Here is a 23278-nt window from a genome sequence, read left to right as displayed (position 1 = left end):
AATGAGATGTACAAGACACTATGTTGAAAGTGAACTTTACAACTCGGGGGCGGGGGAGAGGGTGGAGTTAGGGAGGTGGGAGGGAAGGGATGGTAGGGGAAAAAACAAAGGAGGAGGTAACAACCCTTAATAGGAAATGTACTCATTACCTTACTCATGTAACTGTAACCCCTGTGTACACTATTTTACAATAAAAATATATAAAAAATTAAAAAATAAACATTTAAAAGACCTAATTAAATGGAGAGACATAAAAGGCCTTGGATTAAAAGGCTTGATACAGGAAAGGTGACGATGTTTCTCAAATAAATATATGAAGTTTCTGTAATTTCTCCCCCCCCAAAAAAAAAGATTTGGCAAGATGATAGCTCACTATTTTGACACATATCTGAAGCTAGTTAAATAGCTTCACATTTCATCCTAGAGTTTTCTTTCCCTCAGAGAAAAAATCAGCCCTAGTAACCTCTCCTACCATATTTCTGCAGTATCTGACATTAACTGTTCTTTTCTCCCTGTTACATCTTCATTCTGTTCAAATCCCTAATACCAATATTCTCCTGTGATTATTTTTCATCCTGCTTCCGTAGCTTAACATGCTTTTCTCTTAACTTCTCTGAATCACTGAGCCATGGAACTTCACAGGCCTTAGAGACTTAAGTGTCTTCCTCAGCTCTTAATACTACCAATATGCTAAAGAGTTTCCTGTTTTGGTCTTTTCCCTAAATGCCAGTCTCATTTCCAAGTTTCTGCTTGACTTTTACACATGGAGTGGAGGTCTAATAGATATTTCAGATTTAATGTGTCCAGAATAGAACTTTACAGTTTCTAGTTCACTAAAACTATTGAGTCTGCTTTTTAGTTTGTTTCCCTACTCATTGTTAAAAAATATTTCTGTAACTGTGAATGGGTTTACTCTTTTGACACACAAATAAGGAATGTTATTTCTTTATATATTCTGAAAATCATTTGCTACACACATAAAAATAATTCAAAGGGCTATCATGAATATAGCATCTATTGCTGGTCACAGAATATATAATTATTTCACTTTAGTTGACAACAAAGACTTGGAAAGGATTTTGCCCAACTTACAAGCAAATTTGAGACTCAGAGAAATTAGGTAATTTGTACAAGCCTATAACAATTAATAGATGATAGAATCAGAATTCGAAATCATATGTATCCAACCTTAATCTTCCCTTCATTTCTCTACTTGAAACTGACTTTCTAAAACAAAAACAAAAAACCATAAAGCACAGGCAGAATCACAGGAAGAAGAATACAATGAAAGCACCTATGAGTGTGGGAAAGTGCCTTCGTATCTTAATTAAAAGAACTGTCATAGTTACTTAATGTTAGGGAAGAAGAAACGAAAACTGTTTCAGTGGTATATTTCGCATGAGTAACCAAATTTATCCCTTCCCTTCAGCATCTCCACCTTTTGGCCTTTAGAATTATTGATGTGTACAGGCTATTCTAGAAATAGGTCAGCTTTTGGGCAGCATGCCCACTCTCCTCTTTTATTCCACCTCTGCACTCAAAGACAAATATGGAAGGGGAAAAGAAAAAGTTTGGGAGATTGTTCTCAAAGAGGTGGCCAAGGAATTCCTCACTGCAGTGGTTATATCCATGGTCAAGCTCTTCTCTCTGCAGTTTCTGCCTCCTCCGTCCATACCTTCTGTTAGGCAGAACAGTTGAACTCTAGAGAAGTAGCCCTTCCACTGGGTGTATTTCCATAGGATGAAAACTAAGTGTTTTGGCTGTTAAAGCTCTTTGTTCAGTATAAGCGAATGGCTCTCTGTGTAGCTGCTGAGACTATCACAAGGTTTCACCTTAGCCTAACCCTCTAGTGAATTCCCACTGACAATTTTCTCTTTATTTAGGTCTTCCTACCTAATTCACTTTGAATTAAATTCCCATTATCTGGGTAACTTATCATATATATAATATTATATAGAATATATATTTTTTTAGTTTGGACATCATTTTTCTTCCTGGAATTGTATGAACTGTAGGAAAATACAAAACCAAATGGCTCCTTTCTCCTTCCGAATTCAGTTGTGTATTGGAGCTCAGCCAAATAAGTGTCAACTTCAAATCCCAGAGCTCTCTAAAATCCCCAGAATTAGGATGTACTTTGTTGTCATTCCCATGGATATATGTTTGGCTTCTAAAAAGCATGAAAGGCATGGTAACCATGTAGAACAGAAAAGAATCATGGCTGAGCACAGAAATTAGTATTGGAATTAAGATTCTAGTTCTAATTACAAGATTCTTAGGTAGTGCTCTTGTAGCTATCATATAGAAAATACTGTTCTTTTTCCCCCTTATTTCCTTCTTTACCTCTTTCCTTTTCTCTTTCTTTCCTTCCTTTCTTCCTTTTTTCTTCCTTTATTTCATTCTATTTTTAAAGACAGCCTCACTATGTTATACAGGCTGACCTCAAAAACACAGTACCCCTGTCTCAGTGTTGAGATTACAGTTGTGCACCAGGCATTTTGTTTGTTTTAAAATATTAGCCAGGCACCAATGGCTCATGCCTGTAATCCTAGCTACTTAGGAGGCTGAGAGATGAGGATTGCAGTTCTAAGGTGGCCCAAACAGAAAAGTCTGTGAGACTTTTATCTTCAATTAATCACCAAAAACAAAAACAAAACAGAAGTAGAACTGTTGTTCAAAGTGGTAGAGGACTAAGCTTGAGTGAAATAGCTCAAGGATAGTGACCAGGCCCTGCGTTCAAGCCCCACGAATGACCAAAATAATAAATAATAAATATTACTATTAGTTTCTAAGATAATTAAGCAATATCTTGGGGTTCATTTTGTTTAGTATAATCTTATATGGTCATATGTACAAAACTTTTGACCTTTTCTGCTTGTCTGGTAAGATTATTCTAAAAGTCAACTAGTTATTGCAAATAAGGGATACCATGGGACCTATGTTTCTTTGGATCTGGCTTACTTCACTTCATAATGATTTTTTTCCAAGTCTTTCCATTTCTAAAAAATGGGACAGTGTCATCCTTTCTGATGGAAGCATAGAATTCCATTATATATATATATATATATATATATATATATATATATATATATAATATTTAACATTTTCTTGATCCATTCATCTACTGAGGGACATCTAGGTTGGTTCCATATCATGGCCATGGTAAATAATGCTGAAATAAACAGAGGTGTTTTTTTCCTTTTTTTTTTTTTTTTTGCTGTTGTTTTTAATGTACTGTGTGATTTTTTTTGTTTCTTTTGTATGTTCTTCCCCCTATGGTATAATCTCTGTTGTCACTGTATTTGATTCTCTTGCCCTGCACATTGTATATACATTTTTCTAATTTGGGGAGGGGAATGGAAGTAAAAAAATGTTGAAACAAGGATACAGGTTGACCCATTGTAACAATGAGACTTATAAGACATGATGTTGAACTTTACAACTTGGTCAGGGAGGAGGGGAGTAGTTGGGGAAGTGGGGAGGGAAGGGATAGTAAAGGAAAAATCAAAGGAAGGAGTAACAATGCTCAGTAGGAAATGTATTAATTCCCTTACTCATATAACCCTTCTGTACAGTAGCTTTACAATAAAAAATGTTGACCTAAAAAAGAACAGCAATATATTTCTAAATAAGACATTATTTTGAGTAATCCATGAGTGTGAACTAATTTTGTTATTGTTATTTAATAGTTTCAGTTACTTTAACATCAGGTAACTAAGAATATCTTCAAAAAAGAAATGTGGCACTTTATGAAGATTATATAGTAGAAAGGTTGTTACTATCAGTGGAATGGGGAGAAATGTTGTTCAAAAATATAAAATATTAATTAAGTGGGAGGAGCAAGCTCAATGGATCTACCCTATAACATGGTAACCACAGTTAATAGCAATGTATTGTATTTTAAAATTTACAATTACTATTGTGTGTGTGTGTGTGTGTGTGTGTGTGTGTGCGCGCACGCGTGCACACGCACACGAGCACCATTCACCTGCCCTGGTCTTCTGGCTTGAAATCAGGGCTTGTGCACTGTCATTATCTATCTTGAATCAAGGCTAGCTCTCTACCACTTGAATAATAGGTCTACTTCTGACTTTTTTTGTAGCTTATTGAAGTATTGGGCTTTCCTGCTTGGGATGATTTCAAACCAATACCCTCAGATTTCAGGCTCTTGATTCACCAAAGCCCAGCTAAGAGAGTACATTTTAAATGTCCTCATTTCACAAATGTTAGGTATATAAAGTAATATACACATTAACTAGCTCAGTTTTAATTCATTGCAGGTGTACACATATTTTTAAAATATGTTGTACAAAATCATTATGTTGAAAAACGAACTTTACAACTTTGGGGGGTGGGGGGAGTAAGGGAGGGTGAGATGGGAAGGGATAGGAAGGGGAAACAAAGGAGTAGGCAACAATGCTTGATAAGAAATTATCTTACCCATGTAATTGTAACTCCTCTGTATGGTATTTTCACAATAAAAAAATGTACTCAATGCCTGTCTCAAAAAATATGTTGTCCAAAATAAATTGTATATATAATTATGTACACTTTTTCCAACTGAAATTAAAATAAATGATTACTAGAAATAGGACAATTTTAAAAGTTATAATAATAAATATTGCATGTCTAAAAGTCAAAATCACTGAAGTATAAAAAAATCTTCAAATACAGATAGAAAAATTTAAGAATAAAAACACTAATCCATTTCCATTTTATGATCAAATAAATTCACTAGAAACATTTATACATTTTAGAGAGGATACAGCAAGATTTATCACTTTTTAAGTCTCCATTTGATTTAACTCAGTGTATGATCCCTTTTGAACTGGTTTTTCATGTATTAAGATTTTTAATTCATGGATAACTGGTTGATAGAGATACAAATGAATCTATTACTTTGAAAAATCGTTTAAACTGAGATTCCATTTGATAGCTTAGTTATGTGTTTACTATTTACAACTTCCTCTTTGAAGATACAGGTACTGAGTGAGTTCCTTGTCTTTTATAAAGTAACCCTATCCATCTGTGGAGCACACATCTGGACATGTGGCCAAACTCATCCTTTCCTCTGTATATTCAAAAACTGTCAGCCATTTCAAAGGGGATTCCGCCCTTGGGAGAACTGAAAAACTCACATCCTCTTTGTGTCCAGTTTTTTACCTTTTCCCCCAGGATATCAGCAATATAAAAATAAGCAGTCTGAATTCCTCTGGCTCTGAAGAAAGGGGGCTGAAGGACGAGGGGCATGGACTTCTTGAACATTTGTTGCTATAGGACAGAGAGTAAAGGCCTTCATAGGGAAAAATAGACACCAACTGTCTGCAAACTCACAAGTGTCTTTTCTTTAACAAAGTAAATACCATTTGAATACAGGAAATAGGCAGCTTGAACCCTAAAGGGGAAGTTTCTACACTATAAAAGATAGAGTTCATGCTTCAGAGTAGGCATTTTCATGTTTTCATGTCAATCAACTAATTTAAAAGATAAAATCGTGTTAAATGTTTGTAACCTTGTAGAGTCTCAAATTATATGAAGGAGAATCTGATAGACTCACAAGAATTTAAAGTGTTATAATTAGGTGCAAAATTTGATATAAATTTAAATTTAGTAATATTTTTAAATACAATGTATTGTGTCTGTTACTTAGGAGATGGAAATCAGGAGAATCACAGCTTGAGGTCTCAGAGCAAAAATTTCATGAGATTCTCATCTCATGCAATAAAAAGCTGAGAATAATGGCTCACAATATAAAAGTAATCAGACCGTTGGAACAAAAACAATAGAAATAAATGTAGCCATATATCAAATTTTTATGGTAAACAGAAAAAGCAAAGAATCTACAGGACTTCTTAAATATTTCTAAGTATGGATGTGTTAAGATATGCTGTACCAAAAAAGGAAATTTCTACTAATACACTATTTGATATTGTTAATGTGAGGATTTGTGAATCATATAACATCACAAATAAATAGGTTAATTATATTGCAAAATGAGATATCTGTGATAGCGTATAGAATACAAATAGGAAGTCTTGAACAGCAAAATTCTAAAACATCATATTTCAAATTGATATAAATATTAGAAATTTTATACAAATATTGGAATGCCCATGTATCACACATATACTAATGCTGTTCACTAAAGTGACAGAAAATGCTACCTAATGGTTATAGGAAGATCCAAAGATTTTCTTAAATTATTTTTCAGCCTCTAGTATACATGTTGATTTCAACAAATTTTCAGAAATGAAAGCTCACATCATTATATAGGAAAAATTTGATGGGAACAATATAGGCACATATACAAAAGTATAACAATTGGCAATTAGCTATTTTATATAACTATTTGAAATTTTAATTGTGAAAGATTTGCATTTTGCTTAGGCTAATGTCCTTCAGCATTAAAATGATTATCACCTGTTCATTTCACACCCATATAATACACATAATTATAAGGAGTATATTCTATTACAATGGTAATAATATGATATATAAGACATACTGCCCTATGATTATCCTAAGCTTAAGATCTAACATCCATTATGAGGTTCCCCTGCCCCAAAAATTGCTATCATAGTTTGTACAGAGGTCAGAGCACAGAGTAAACAGTCAACTAAATATGATGGCAATTTTTTTTACCAGATAAGTATTGTGGACTCAGAAAATGTATGGCACAAAAGAGTAGGGTGATAGAATTAACTCAAAGAACATTAAAAAGGAAATGATAATGCTGCATAAGTAAGAAATGATCAAATTGTATTTCTTCAAGGACATTCTTGACAATAGTGGAAGAATTAAAAGAATGGACTGATGCTGTGTGTAGTGGTCCATACTTTTAATCCAGCTACACCAAAAGAAGAGGTGGGAGGATTACAATGTGATGACAGCCCCAAACAAAGGTTCACAGGACTGTATCTCAAAAAAATGGAATAAGATACAGGCCCATGACTGTAAATAACTAAGCAAAAAAAAGGGCTGAAGAACTGACAGAGTGCCTGCTAAGCAAGGGCAGGGCCTGCATACAAATCCCAACATTGCCAGAAGGTATTCAAAATGGAAAGACTGGACTGAAAACATACAATACGTGCACTGTTCATGATTTTGAGTAGTTTAAATCCTTTGGTTTTTATGCAAAATGGTATCATTGGGAGATTGTTATATAGTAGTTGAAGATATCATTTTATTTCAACAAACATAGAAATTATTCTATTTTGCACCTATCTCTATCTACCTATTTTATCGAAATATGTATTTTGTGTTTCTGTCAGTTCAGCTTTTCAGAGCTAACTTGTAGCTAACTTGTAACTTATTACATCAGTCAAGGATTTTCTTTTTATTTAACCGGTGATATTCTTTTTTAAAATTTAGTTTTATTGTATAGATGCTACACAAAGGGGTTACAGTTACATGAGTAAGATAATGAGTACGTTTCTTGTTGAGCATTGTTACCCCCTCCTTCATTTTTCTCCTATATCCCTTCTCTCCCTGACATCCTTCACTCCTCTCCTGCCCCAAGTTGTAAAATTCGTTTCCAACATAGTGTCTTGTGAGTATGAGTGTTGCAATGAGTCATCCTGTGCCCTTGTTTCAGCATTTTGTTGTTCCCTTCCTCTCCCCAAAATAGATAAATGTATATATAAGATACAGGGTATGAAAATCAAATACAGTGACAACAGAGGATATACCATAGGGGGAAGAACATACAAAAGAAACAAAAAATCACATAGTACATATTTCTTCTGGCCTGGCTTACTTCACTTAATATGAAGAGATTCCACCTCACCCCAGTTAGAATGGCTATAATCAAGAAATCAAATAACAACAGATGCTAGAGAAGATATGGACAAAAGGGAACCTACTGAACTGTTGGTGTGAGTGTAAACTTGTTCACCCACTCTGGAAAGCAGTATGGAAGTTCCTCAAGACTCTACATAGAGCTCCCCTATGACCCAGCAATCCCACTTTTGGGCATTTACCCAAATGATCACAAACAAGGCCATACAAAACTACCAGCACAACTATGCTTATTGCAACATTATTCACCATAGCTAAGATATGGAACAAACCCAGATGCCCCTCAATAGATGAAAAGATCAAGAAAATGTGATATATATATATATATATACATATATATATACATATATATATATACATGCAATGGAATTATATTCTTCCATCAGAAAGAATGGCATCACCCCATTTGTTAGGAAATGGAAAGACTTGGTCAAGAATTTTCAAGAATACATATCATTTCTGTCAACTTGGGTTACACATTAAAATTATTAGATGACTGAATGACTTAAAACAACAAAAATAACATTCAGTTTCAGACTACATCCCAAAAGATTGCAATTTAAGTGATTCTATTTAAAGCCTTAAAACAAATTCTTTTTGAAGCTTGCAAACACCATGGTGCAGGACGACTTTGAGAGCAATATCGGGGGGAGAACAGCAGCAGGTGCCCTACTTTATCCATCCTAATGTTGATCAATTTTTATATCCAAAAATCATACATTTCAGCCCCTGAACCAAATTGTTTTAAACATAAATTTTGTCTCCTGCAAAAATATTGGGAATTTATATATGTCACCAGATCTCAAATAGATAAGACTCCTGTTGATATTGTATATTCTACATTTAATGTAGAATATACACTTAGTGAACTTGCAAATCGGCCAAGTCCATAGGCTCTGGGATCAAGGGTTTTGGGTCAATGTATGTAGAACGATGCAGGAGCTCTGAGAGGTAGGCAGCTTGCTTAACTTTGCTTCGATATCTTCTCTTGTTGTAAGCGGTATCACAGAAATGATCATCTTGATATTTTAAAAGTAAGATGAAAATGCAGAAGAAGCATTTAGGAACACACAGTAGGAACTCAGTAATTGTTAGTTATTAATATCCCTTCATAAAGTGACAGGTTTTCATTACCTAACAGAACAAGAAGTCCTGGCACTTGATTGATCTCAGCTTATTGACAAATACCCTGGAACTTGATTGATCTCAACTTATTGACAAATATTTCATTTTGCTCTGCCGAATTTCAGCAAAGAAAATGAAAAAATATGTAAACTGGCATTAGCACATCCTGTTAACTATAAGACATCCTCTGTTTTCTCTGTCTGGTTCTATTTTTTAAAGTTTTATTTTATTGTCAAGGTGATGTACAGAGGGTTTTCAGTTACATAAGAAAGGTAATGAGTATATTTCTTGCCAACTTTGTTATCTCTTCCCTCAATTTTTCCCTACCTTCTCTCCCCCTCCAACGTCTCCCCTCCCATTGTACAGATGGTTTCCAACATACTGTCTTGTGTATATTTCTGTTGCATTGGTCCCCTCCTTGTACTCTGACATCTCTTTATATTACAATCTTACTAACATTCAGTGTTTACCCTTTACCAAGAGCCTTCAGTAAAAGCCTCAGTGCAATTTCCTAACAGTTTTCCTATTACAGTTTTATAATATTTTCAATACATGCTGAAATGTGCATTAATCACTAATATTGAGTACTTAATAAATAACAGATATACAAGGAATTCCTGTTGTGCTATGTATTTCTTTACATTTGAGTTGCTGATATTTACTTCCATTCTTATATGACATATATGAAGAACAGAAGTTCCTCACAATAATATCTATCCCTTTCTATTCCCAGTTTTAATTATGCTATTTAGTCGAAAAATGTAAGCTCTCATGCTAACATAATGTGTCTAGAGAGCCACTCTCCAAGTTGTATTTTTTTTAATTATAGGATTGCCTGGACTTTCTTTTAATGTCAAGCTGTAAAAGTTTTTTTTCCAGACCTTTGCATCAAATAAGATGCTTCTGCTCAAGAAACTTCTAGTCAACTTCTTTTACATCTTCTTTGCCTTGAAATCCCTGCTTATTTGATTCTGTCATTACATGTAGTTCATTTTGTTCTTTTATTTAGGCTCCATCCCAAAGCAGTATAATCAGCATGGCTGGGCTTGTCCAAATCTACGTAACTCCTTGTTTCTTTACTATATTCCTAAATCCCTAAGAAAAAAGATTACAACAAATGAAACCCAATACTGACGAAATCATATTTCTTATTGATTTAACTACCACCTGCACATCTGGTGTATTTTTCTGGGCTAGTCAGTACTGTTTATTTAACTCTTAGTATAAGCATATCACAGAAGGACGTGTCCTCTTCAATGCTTTGAACAGCTCCAAAGCACACAGTTGGCACTGAACATGCATTTTCAAAGATGGTGTAGCACAAGGTATATATTGTGATAAAATACAGTTGCAAACATTTTATATTATCCAGATTTGTGAATCTGGAAAGAAAACAGTACTACATATCTGCTGTACAAATACTTGTGACACAAAATTATATTTTTGAATGTGTTCTGAGAAGTATAAAGTCTTAATTGAAGGAAAAGGGCAAATTAAATTATTAATGCAGAAGAAGAAAGAAAAAAATCTGGTTTAGTAATTTTTTTTCCGAAGTCATTTTCTGGTTCTGGAAAAGACATTGTAATCTCTAATATGGAAATACTCTCTTTGTGACAAATTACTATTTAATTAAGCTGAAAAAGCAAAAGAAGATGCTTTAAAATGCAGATAAAATGTACAAATTCAAATGGGCTTTGTTCTAAAATCTTTGAATATCCCTTAATGATGTAATCATACTGAAGCATTGAAAGAAAAAGGAACATGGTTGAATTTGAACTACAATAAAAAATTCAAATTATGGTGTTTCATTTGATGTAAAAAATCTATTTTGAAAGAAAAGTACATTATAATTCTGTTTGTCATGTCTGACAACTATTCATCTAAGAAGAGATTGTCATTATATGTGTACAAATAGAAGCTAGAAAATGGAATTGGCATCTGTGCTGTCTAAATACCTGTGGTGTAATTTGAAATATTAATTTTGCTATGAATGAACCATAATAAAGACAAATATGAAGTTATTAACTTTGATAAATAAAAATCTCAGTGATCTCCTAGTTTTTATTATACAATATATACATATATTAAAAAACTTCTATAGTGCATCCCTAAAAGATTCTTCATGAAGTATTATCATCTTCAGCTAGAAATAAGAATTTGTATAAGAAATGTACTCATTAGGAAAGAAGGATGGCCAATAGACACATGAAGAAATGCTCAACCTCCCTAGCCATAAAAGAAATGCAAATCAAAACAACATTAAGATACCACCTCACCTCAGTTGGAATGGCAAAAATCAAGAACCCTAATAACAACAGATGCTGGAGGGGATGTTGACAGAAGGGCTCCTTACTGCATTTTTGGTGGGAGTGTAAACTTGTTCAACCACTTTGGAAAGTAGTATGGAGGTTCCTCAAAAGACTCCACATAGAGCTCCCCTATGATCCAGCAATCCCACTTTTGGGCATTTACCCAAATGATCACAAACAAGACCACACTAAAGCTACCAGCACAACTATGTTTATTGCAGCATTATTTACTATAGTTGAGATATGGAACCAACCCAGATGCCCCTCAGTAGATGAATGGATCAAGAAAATGTGGTATATATACACAATGGAATTCTATGCCTCCATCAGAAAGAATGATATTGCTCCATTTGTTAGGAAATGGAAAGGCTTGGAAAAAATTAAGTGAAGTAACCCAAGCCCAAAGAAACATAGATCCCATGGTTTCCCTTATTTGCAATATCTAGTATATGTCTGAGTCAAGTAGAAAAGGTCAGATAAGTTCATGTTAGGGCAATGAACCCTAAGATGTGTATTCAAATGTTTTTTTTTTCTTTCATGCGATTGTTTCTAATGCATTTATAAGATTATTTCTTTGTTGCTTTGTATTGTCCCTCCCCCACAGTATAACACGTGCTTTCACTGTATTTGATGTTGGTATAATTTGTGGAGGGGAAGGGGAAAAACAAGTCGTTTAAATAGGGATACAGTTTGACCCATTGCAACAATGAGAAGTACAAGTTGTTATGTCGAAAATGAACTTTACAACTTTGGTGGGGGGGCAGGGAGAATTGGGTGGGGGGTGGGGGAGGATAGGAAGGGATGGGAAGGGGAAACAAACGAGGAGGCTACAATGCTTGATAAGAAATGTACTCATTATCTTGCCCATGTAATTGTAACCCCTCTGTTCAGTATTTTCACAATAAAAAAAATGAAAAAAATCTGCTTCTTTACTCAGGTTTTCAACTGTCATTTAAAATAGCAATTTTATGAAGTTATATTTTATTGCATATGATACATTACATAAATAGATAACAGACATCTTAAGAATATGTATTTACTTTTTACTTTTTATACACCCAATTCCTCTCTGTTTTCTCCTTTGAAACAAATTTAAGTCTCACAATAAACTTGTTAAGATTATATTATGTTTAGCTGCCTTTTCTGAATAGAAAATGCATCTCTTGGTCAGTATTAAACATCCCAAATATAGTAGGGCTGTGAATGAAATGCAGACATCTGGCTCATACTTTTACCATCAAGTAGAGATGACATACCATCAAATAGAGAATATTTAGTGGGGAACTTAGATACACCTTTCACTTTCTACATTTTGTGCACTAGTCCTTTTTTCTTTAAAAATACTTTGGAATTAGAAAAATAGGATTCCCATTTTGAATAAATATTCTCAGTTAATTCTCTTGCAACTCTCCTCATAGTACCTTCAGCATAGGGGAATTACACATTGAAGTTAATACTGGAGATTTATTTGTCTTTGAGAGAAATAGTGTTTCACCAATCAGACAGGTTACTGTTAAGTGGTTTATCGCCTAAAAATTCATACATTTGGGTCCTAAGAGACTGTATTTAGACTTATTGTCCCATAAGAGGTAAGTTGACATGTGATGATTAGGGTAGGTCCTAGTCTAATAAGACCAGGGATCTTATTAAACAGAGTATTGACATACAGACACACACAGATAGAAACCATATGAAGACACAGGAGGATAGTGACCATTTATAAGCCAAGTTAAGAAGTCAAATAGAGAGACCTTGGCAAGGTCAAACTTTAGAGTTATTTTAATCTCATGTCTACTTCCCAGATTTATAAGACAAATTCTACAAAAGGATTTAGATTTCATTTTTCTTAATTTAAAGTAGTACATTTCCTTAACACTACCAAGACAACCAATCTCAGCAAATGTGTCTAAATAAGGAAGAGAGGAAAACTAACATCTTGTGAAGTTGCAATAAAATAAAGGACAAATTCTTAGGGATGGCCAACTCCACAAAGCCATTAGTGCATTCTCCATGACAGTAATCTGTTCAAGAACTTCTCTATAGTGGGTAAGAGAGTCTTTCCTTCACAAATCACATATTCAGACCCATCAAAGTTGGATTGAAAATAAATCTGAAAACTTGTTAGTGTTGTGGCATTATAATTAATGATTTGATCTTTTTCTCTGTAACAGAGGATATTAACACACCAGTCTCCAGCTCCCTTCCCATCCCTCAAACTGATCAGTAACCAGAATTCCACGCTGCCCAATTTACTCAGGTTGAACTTGGAGGCATTTCATTTGTAAATTTCCCATTCTTTTACAATATATATCTTAAATATTAACAAATCCTATGGGAAGAGCTCCTAAACATATCCAGATTCTGGTCAGTTTCACAAACAGATCATCTTTGCTCTTAGCACCATGACCTAAGATAGAGCTCTGTACATTAGAATATGAACCACAAAATTCCAATGTTATTCAACACAATTATTGTTTTAAGGAAATAAATTTCCAGATTGTAATTTTAGTGCATATCTTACTTCATAATGCATTACTTACTGTCTAATATTACTTGATTGAAAAAATAATTCATATATATGCATATGTATGAGAGGAAACTCATTATGATTTGTAATTTACATTATTGTTGTTATAAAGATGTTATACAATGGAATTGCAATTGCTTTCTAGGTAACGAGTACATATTATTTTGGGCAATGTCTTCTATTACTTCACTTTCTCCAAGTCACTCCTTCCCATCTCCACCCATGAGTTGTATAGTTCACTTTCATCATGGTCCAGTGAGGTCCACTGCTGCATTTTTCACCCTTTTTATGAATATTTTGTGCCAGTTGTGTGGCTTGTTCTGAAGGACTCTTACTCTCTTGGCTGGCTTGCTCATAGCTGGGCCACTTGAGCAATATATGTTTTCATGTATATATATATATATATATATATATATATATGTATATGTGTGTATGCATATATATAAATATACATGTATATACATTTCTTCACTTTTGGAAAGAAGCATGTAGCCATATGGCCTAGTACAGTACATTGGTCTAGATGTGAGATTCCTCTAAGAAGAGGATAATGAACTGAATATCAGTTTAGGAAGACTTCTAAAAATATTCATGAGAGAATTTCAAAATCAGTTCTACAAGTAATTCAGGTTTCAAATATATTTCTATAATGGTATTGATTTACTGTGTTGGAGAGATATTTTAATTGAAATAAACTACTATAGTAGAGTAAAAAAAATTGGGTGCAACGCACAGGTAGGAAAAGTGTTATTTTCTGAAATTCTGTGTATGAAGTTGTATTGGAAGATCTGATTTTTACAGCAAATGGGTTCAACATTTTCAAATCCACTGAGTCACAGTTAACTTTTAAAACCTAGATCATACCACATTTTCTCAACTCTGAATGATAGCTAATGTTTTGGCAATAATTTATCATTCTTACAATATGTCCTCACTGTACCTCATTCTACAACTATACCTAATTCTACTCCACACCCTTTGTCTTGTGTAGTTTTATTCTGTTTTCTGATTCTAGGCACAATGATCAGCCATTTCCTCCAATGAACATCTTGTGTTTCAAATTTTGTACTTTTTGCTCCTCCTGGCTGGGCCTTTCTGTCCCCAGAATCATACATTCTTTCAGAAACTTTCAGATCTCGTGCTCAAATTGCAAATTTGAGAACATTACTCAAAGCTTATCAGAGAAGCATTCTGGATTATTCTACATAAAATGTCAACACTTTTGCTACATTTGGCATTCTCTGTTTCTATTACCTGCTGTATTTATTATGATTACCCCACACAAACTTCATGAGACTGAGTGTTGAGAGTACCATGTTTTTATACAATTGAAGGTACAATACATTTTTGATAAATATTTGTTTGTTTGTTTGTTTGTTTGTTTGGGTTTTTGGGGGTCTGGTCGTGGGGCCTGAACTCGTCCTGGGCGCTGTCCCTCAGCTCTTCAGCTCAAGGCTAGCACTCTACCACTTGAGCCACAGCGCCACTTCCGGCTTTTTTTTCTCTGCTTATGAGGTGTTGAGGAATGGAACCCAGGGCCTCAAGCATGCAAGGCAAGCGCTCTATCACTGAGCCACCTTCCTAGACCATGATAAATATTTTTAAATCAACAAATGCCATCCCTTTTTAGATAGTCCTCCAATAGCTTCATGTTAAACTTAAAATAGGTAAGCTACAAGGTAGATAGTCTATCTGATAATGAACTTATTGATTTTATCAATAATAGTTTACATATTCCTTATCTCCTTTAATTTCTTTCCTCTGGTTACCCACTGATGTCCAACGCATGCAGTTCCTTGGTGTTTCTCAAGTGTACTGAGTATATGCTCTTCTTGAGAACTCTGTGTCCATAGGTTCTTCTATTTAGGAAGCTTTTCCCTTATTATTTGCCTATACTGCTCTCTTTACCTACTTTTAGCTTCTACTAGAATGAAATCAAGTCCCTGAGGTCCAACTGAGTCATTAGCAGCTGGAATGTATCACCCACCTACTCCAGTAACACACCTTCCCATGAGCATTTCATTACACTGCATACTAACATAACTAACTGTACTAACAATACACAGATCCTTCTCCCATTTATTTGTTCTCCATTTATTTGTTCATTGCAGCATTGGAAGGAATTAGAAGTCTTTCCAATACATAGGAGCTGCTTACATAAATTTGGCTGGATGGCTGAAAACTTACTCTATATGGTTTTTCTGTTCTATTAATGCAAAAACCAAAGCTAACTATAGCAATATGATATCATTCATTCAATAATAATATTGAGACAGTATTAACTATGTATCAGTCACTTTCTCAAGTTTTAATCCTTTAGCTTTATAAAAATCTCTTCCATTTTATAGATAAGAAACTAAGGTTGTCATCTAACTTTTCCCAGATATTAGCTAGCAAGGACTCAAATGTTCACATGTGGCAACCTGGCTCTACACTCTGAGCATTTGACATTACCCTGTCAAGTCTCCACTGATTGGCAGTGGTGCTCATTTTCATCTTACTTACTGATGACTCTATCACTAGCACATCATTTCAGGAATACAATTTTTGAACAGAATGTCATTATGCTCAGTACTCCAGAATATTCAGAAACAAGAAGAATGAAAGCCAATAAAGACAAATTTACCAATTTTAGAACTCACTCGTCACATTCATCTATCCTCCATCATCCTTGTTATTCATTGTTGCTATCTCGGATCAATAGTGAAGCAATCAGTGAGTGTCTCTGTCAGTATGCTATCTCAGGAGCGAACTATAGAGTCTTTATAAGAAAGGTGATCTTAAATATTTACAGAAAATAAAATGCATAAGTGAATGGATATCTGAGTGTAGTTGGTAACAGTAAAACAAGGTTTCTCATTAGTTGGTAATTACTCTGGGAATCGTGGGCTGTCTTAGAACATCTAACTGTTGTTATTCTCACAGTGTAATTTCAGGTCCAGTCACAATTACAGTTGTTTAATAAAGAAAAGAGGATTGAGTTCCACTTGATTTGATTTTTTGTAGCTCAATATGCCTGTGCTCAAGTCTTCCTGGCTTTGTACTCTTTTTGTTATTATCTTCTTATGACAGTCCTGGAACTTGAATTCAGAGCCTGGATGCCTTCCCTAAGCATTTTTTTTTTGCTCAAGGCTAGCTAGCACCTAACACTTGAGCCAACTTCTGGCTTTTTCATCATTTATTGAGGTAAAAGTCTCATGAACTGTCCTACCTGCCCAGGTTAGTTCAAACTGTGATCCTCAGATCTCAGTCTCCAGAGTAGGTAGGATTACAAACATAAGTCACCAGTATGAAGATTGATATTACTCTTGCCTCTGCTTCCAAATGCAGTTTGGTCTCCAATTTCGCAGCATTTTCTAAATTCCTAAAATCTTAGGCGTACTACCTTAAATTTCCATTTTTTTCTGAAAATGTTTCTCAATTTTAATAAATGTTTAAACATAGGCTGTTAGAGATTCCTGGCACCTTTATTATTTATTAACAAGCCTGTGACTTCTTTGTCTATCAGTGCAATGCATCTGTACTTGCAACACCGGTATGACAGCCATGATCCTTGTTTCAAATGTTCTTTCTGTACATTGGCTACATATGAAGCCTACAAATACCAAAGGAAATTTAGGCTGCGATTTTAAGGGTGGCAACAATTGACAATGGTAAGGATAAGTACATTTGATGCAGACTTCATGAATAGAGTTCTTTGAGAGGAAATAATGTTGATGCTTTGGTGCAGACATGATTTAAGTGAATCTAGGGAGAAACCTTTTAACATTAATCATGGGATGGCCCCTGTCATTGAGATGGACTCAGAGGAAAATGGTGAACATTGGTGTCATGGGAAGTAATGACAAGAACCTGGAAAACAAATTGATGAGAATCCAAGGTGCTCTGTCCAAGATGTGAATGATGACTTCTGCAAGGGCTGAGAGAAGGTGAGGGAAAGTGGGAGGGGAAAGAAAAATGGTAGTAATAGGCAAATGCAAAGTAGACTTCCTTCTTAGTGCCACAATGAAAGTATAATTATTTTGTGTTTTAAAGTAAAGATTGATGCTTAATATATGAGCAAGAGTTGCAAAAAGTAATCATAGGTATGTTCTGTTTTCCAACAGAAAAAAGCACCCATGCAACAGAATGTAAGCAATCTGTTTTTTTTTCAGTCTAGCCCCATCAAAAATAGAGTAAGTTCTCATGAAATGCATACATTTATTTTCTTTGTTTGGAAAATGATGAAAATGCTGATGATATAAAATGATCTCCTTTAAAAGTCAGGAAAAATGTGAGAAGTACAATTTCATATGTGGTATACAGAGGTTCACTTTGTCACACCAAAATGAAGTTATGGAAAATAAATGCTGTAAATAATTACACAAAACATGATCACTTTGGGTTTTTCTGTTATAGAAATTAATGCGAAATAAATTAAGCACTTTACTTCTCACACAAAATAATTAGCTTAGGAGAATCTCACTGATTGCTTATTATAAATGTTTTACAGCCAAAGGTCCCCATTTGCTTTATTAACTAACTGCATAATCAATGTAAGAGTAAAATGTTTTATTGGGTAAATTCTCATTTATGATTGCTTTGTGTCAGTTGTGAAGCTTGATCTGTGGGCCTCAGGCTCTCTTGGCATGCTTGCTTGCTCACAGCTAGGCCACTTGAACAATACCTTCAGTATCACATTTTGCTAGTTAATTAGAGATGGAGCCACACAATTATTCCAGGCTGGCTTTGAACCGTGATCCTCTAGGTCTCAGCTTTTTGAGCAGCTAGGATTACAGCTGTGAACCACCAAGCTACCCTCTGCTTCTAACTTCTGATTTTATTGAACGATATGGCTGCTTGATCCAGTAGTATGCAATCAGGAGACAGAAACCACATTCTCAGTTTGAATAAAGAAATGTTAATATAAAGGACTATTCACTAGTAAAACTTAGTTCCCTATAAAAAGTATCCCAAGGCTATAGATGTAACAGCTGAAGGGCAATTTCTGCCTTAGAATAAAGGATAAAGGAGACAGATGAAGGCAAGTACTCTAAATCTATAGGACCCTTATGCCCACCTTTATGTTGCACATTACCACCAAGTCAGAGACTCAGACATGAGACAGAAATCTGCTGGTGACTAAGGGAATTGCTGGGGTGCATAGCTCCAGATTGTATGGGCCATGCAGTTTCATGCTCTGGCCCCCTGAAAGATAGAGACTTTTGGTGGAGAGTGTCAGTTATGTCAAGTAACATACACAGGTTCCTTAATACCAATCGGTTAAGTTCCAGGCAAACACAACTCTGAACTGGAAGCCAAGTCTCTTCATATGTTAGCCTCTCCTCTCTCCTTCCCTTTGAATTAGCAAACTTTAACATCTAGCCATCTGGCAAAAGAGAGATGTCTGCCAAGCCTAGCTCTGATGACACAAGGAAGGAAATTGGATAGATTTGCAAACCAGAACCAATCAGTCAGTAACTGTACTGTTCTGATGCCCCCTCCACCCATCTTTGAGTGTGGAAATGATTTAGGTAGGAACTTAGGTAGGTAAGATCATTTGTGTCTGCTTATAGTCATAAAACAAAACACCTTGATTCCTATTGCTAAAGTTGCTTACTACTTTATCAGTCTGACTTTACACATTAAAATCTTACTATTACATTACTAATTTAACTTTTTGTGGAAGCATATGTAGATAAAAGGAATAGATTTTACATGCATAAGTAATTCAATGATTTTTTTTCAGATTCATCCATGTGCCTACCACCCCAAATAAGAGAGGATAGATAACTAACACCCAGAAAGCCATATTCTTGTTGCCCTCCGGTAGTAATTATTCGTTTTTGAAATGTTCCTTCAAAAATCAAAACTTGGCTGAGTGCTGTTGGCTCACATCTGTAATTCTAGCTACACAGGGGGCTGAGGTCTGATGATTGTGGTCCAAAGCCAGCCCAGACAGGAAAATCCATGAGATTCACATCTTCAATTAACTGCCAAAAAAACTGAAAGTAGAGTTTGTGGCTGAAGTAATAGAGTGCTAACCTTGAACAAAAAATAAATAAATAAAAATTTCAAAAGCTCAGGGACAGCACCCAGACCCTGAGCTCAAGCCTCAGGACCAGCACACACACACACACACACACACACACTCACACACACACACACACACACACACACACACACATTAACTTATTCACTAATATACTTAGCATATCTGTACACCTATATATTTCACTTGTATGTTGATTATATATTTTATCACAGATCTTTAGCAGCTCTGTGATAGTTACGCTTGATGATCAGTATGACTGGATTTAGAAATGCTTGTTGGTGTGATTGTAAAGTCGTTTCCAGACAGGATTAACTAATGGGAAAGCCTGCCTTGAATGCCTGTGTGGCTGCACTACTCCCATAGACTGTGTCCTGCCTCCTCCCCCAGCTGCTCCCCCAACCCTGACGCCCTGCCTCAGCCCAGGCCTTCACTAATGGAAACAGCTAATGGAGGCTGACACTTCTGAAACAGTGAGCCAGAATAAATCTTTTCCCAGTTATTTATGTCAGATAATTTGTGATCTCAATAGAAAAATTAATGTAACAGCTAGTATCAAGTACAAACAGAAAATAACACATTATCACCTAATGAAAGTATTCAAAACGCTACTTTTGGCTGGAAGATATCTGCAATCACACACTTAGGAGGTAGATGCAGAAAAACCAGCAGTTTCAGGCTAGGTTGGAGCTACACACCAAGAACCTGTCTCTAAAAGCAAACAATTATAATAACAAAACTACTTTTACCTTAAGACTTATTTAATCTTACCAATTGGATTTCTTTCTTTGGAAATACAGTGCTATTCTCATTTTGTGTTAGCTCTCAATAATTGGTGAGCTTGCTTCAGTCAAGAGAAAAAAACAACATTGAAATACCAAAATAAATATAGCTTCTAATATCCCTGTTTTTCACATATAGAGGTGAAATCTTCAGAGTTTTGAGAATAAGGACTTTTCCACTAATACAAGACTGTCCCATAAATGGAAGAAAATGCTGCATGTGGGCAGTATGAACTAATGACCACAACACAAACAACAGCAAAGCAGCAGTGATTTCTGTTCCTAAAGAAATAACTACCTTCCATCCCCTTCTATCTTCCTCCCACCTATTAGTTGCCACCTCCCCTCAAAACAATCTTGTTTATTTTTATAACTAAATTTCACTTAGATCTAAATGTCATACATGAGCAAAAACTTGCAACAATTGCCTTTCTGAGCTTGGCTTGCCTGGTTAACATGATGTTCTCAGTCCCATTCATTTTCCAAAAAACTATTATGTAGCTGCATGAAGTAGCATAATAAAGCATGCTGAAAAAAACGGAGGAAGGAGAGGATGTAAGGAAATGATTGAAGAAAGAGTCATAGTCAGGGCACTGATATAATCTACGTACAGTGTAAGTATTTAGGCAAATATTAAAATGAAACACCTTTGTAAAATTTAAGCGAATTAAAAGGGAAAAGATAGGAAAAAAACTACCTTGTGTGAAAAGAAAGTTTCAGGTATGGAATATATTGTTTAAAACTCGTGGCATTGATCATGTTAACAAAAAATCAATTTTTTTGCCACAGCATTTTGTTTAAAGGAGTAGCAAGAAAGTCATATATTAAGCTGAAAACATGCTTCATTTTCGGTTTGAATCTAAAGACGGCATTTATATTTTGGAAATATTGAGATTTTTTTCAGTTCATCAAATCTTACCAATTATTCAGTTTGGATTTGACAATCCCACAGGCCCACAAAATTTGATATTGGAAGATTCCCTTCTATCTCTGTATATTCCTAGATTCCTGAAAATCTGTTTCAATGTTTTTCATTATTATTTGCAGTGTAAAACTTTTAAAATCAACTATCACTTTGGAGGTTGACACGTTTAACTACATAATTTATTTTTTTCCTACTAGCTTTCCATTATAAGTCAAAAGCCTTTGAACTCATGATTAGACTCCATAGCCTGAAGGTTGTGAGTGTTTTTCCAGAAGGTTTTCAAGTTTTTTAATGTCTGCCTCCTCTACTGGATTCTGTTCAAGATTTTCTAATGGGAAGCATACTTTGAATAGCCTTGATTCCACATTTTTAATGTTATTTTATTTTATTGCTCTTCCTTAACTAAGAGCACTTACAACCAACATATTTTAAAGGTTTTATATTTGGTAATATTTTGTTGGTTCTTTGTTTCCTGTTATAATGGGCTTTCAAAGATTAAGCAAATGTGCAGATTTCCCAAATGAACACATCTTTACAGGGGTGTGTGATGTTAGAAATTTCCTGACATTAAATAATACAATGCCAAGTCTGCAGTATCCATTTTGTGCCCTGATAGGAGAAAGATTTCCAGTAAATTTATTTTATGGATGAAACCACTGTTTTATAATAAAACATAAATAGTTTACTATGTAGATCATTCTTAAATATTTTTAATCACATCTGATTTGGGTATATGATCTATATTGCAAATGATACTACAATAATATAATATTAGAAGTTGACTCATTATTATTAAAAAACATTATTCTACACTAAATAAACAACTTTTTAAAAGTTGCCTTTGAGTCATTACAAAAAGAAGTCATTCAACAAGACAGTTTATGAACACAATGCATCTTGATTTACCCCTTTCATCATTCTCTCCAATCCAACCCAAGGCCACTCCTACTCTTAATTTTCTTAATTTCTTAGGTTATGCACTGGATTTCATGAGGGCATTCTCCTTCCCTTCCTCTCTTCATTTGTCTGCCTCTTTGTCTTGACCCTACTCTCTCTTTCAAGTACCTATTTACTAGTGTTTATTTTATTCAACCATAAGTTAGCTTATATTTTTCCTCCATTTGTAGTTACAGTCATACATTGATTAAATGAACATGTTTGACATGCTTAACAAAAAATAATGTCACATTTTAGGCTTAGTTATATATAACACTGGATCTTGATCCCCCTGTTTCTTCTGTATTTCCAGGCGTTTACTTGACATAATGGATTCCCACACTTAAAACTCGGTCATTCTCCCTGTTCTTAGCTCTCTTCTTTCCATGTCCCTTCTCGTTTGTATTATTAATCCAGGTCTCTTTTTCTTCCTTCCTTTCTCCCCACCCACTCAACCTAAACACCCACTGAAATCCCCAGTTCTGCTCTTCAGGAGTTTCTCAGAATTAGTGCTTTCCCTCACTTCCCTTCAGAACCACTTTGGCTTGCCTTATGTCTCCTCAGAGACCACTTGGCTCCCTTAGCTCAAAAGTCATTCTTAACCCACACTTATCCCCACAGAAGTTCACACCCAGACCTGTTTCCTGCCTTTCCATTCCCCATTCCATAGCAAAACATTTCTTTGGAAAGTGCAGCTAAGAATCTCAAAAAGCAAGTACAGTGAATCAGTGCTTTAAGAGGGGTTCTTATGAAAAGAAAATTTTACAAAACTATGGTAATACAGAAGTACATTTTGGTCTGTGACTAGCTGATTGCATTTTCATTTGTAATAAGGAAGTTCTGCCA

At 34.9% G+C, this 23278-nt stretch overlaps 1 protein-coding gene across 1 annotated transcript in view; it reads right to left on the bottom strand.

Annotated features, from left to right (window-relative positions):
• The window catches only part of Agmo (alkylglycerol monooxygenase), a 321568-nt gene that overhangs the window by 284110 nt on the left and 14180 nt on the right, over positions 1–23278 (bottom strand). The window lies entirely within an intron of this gene.

This window comes from Dipodomys merriami, unplaced genomic scaffold (assembly GCF_024711535.1).
Source record: "Dipodomys merriami isolate MVZ:Mamm:240054 unplaced genomic scaffold, mDipMer1.0.p SCAF_5, whole genome shotgun sequence".
Classification (NCBI taxonomy): domain Eukaryota; kingdom Metazoa; phylum Chordata; class Mammalia; order Rodentia; family Heteromyidae; genus Dipodomys; species Dipodomys merriami.
This window is presented reverse-complemented; position numbering and strand designations above follow the sequence as displayed.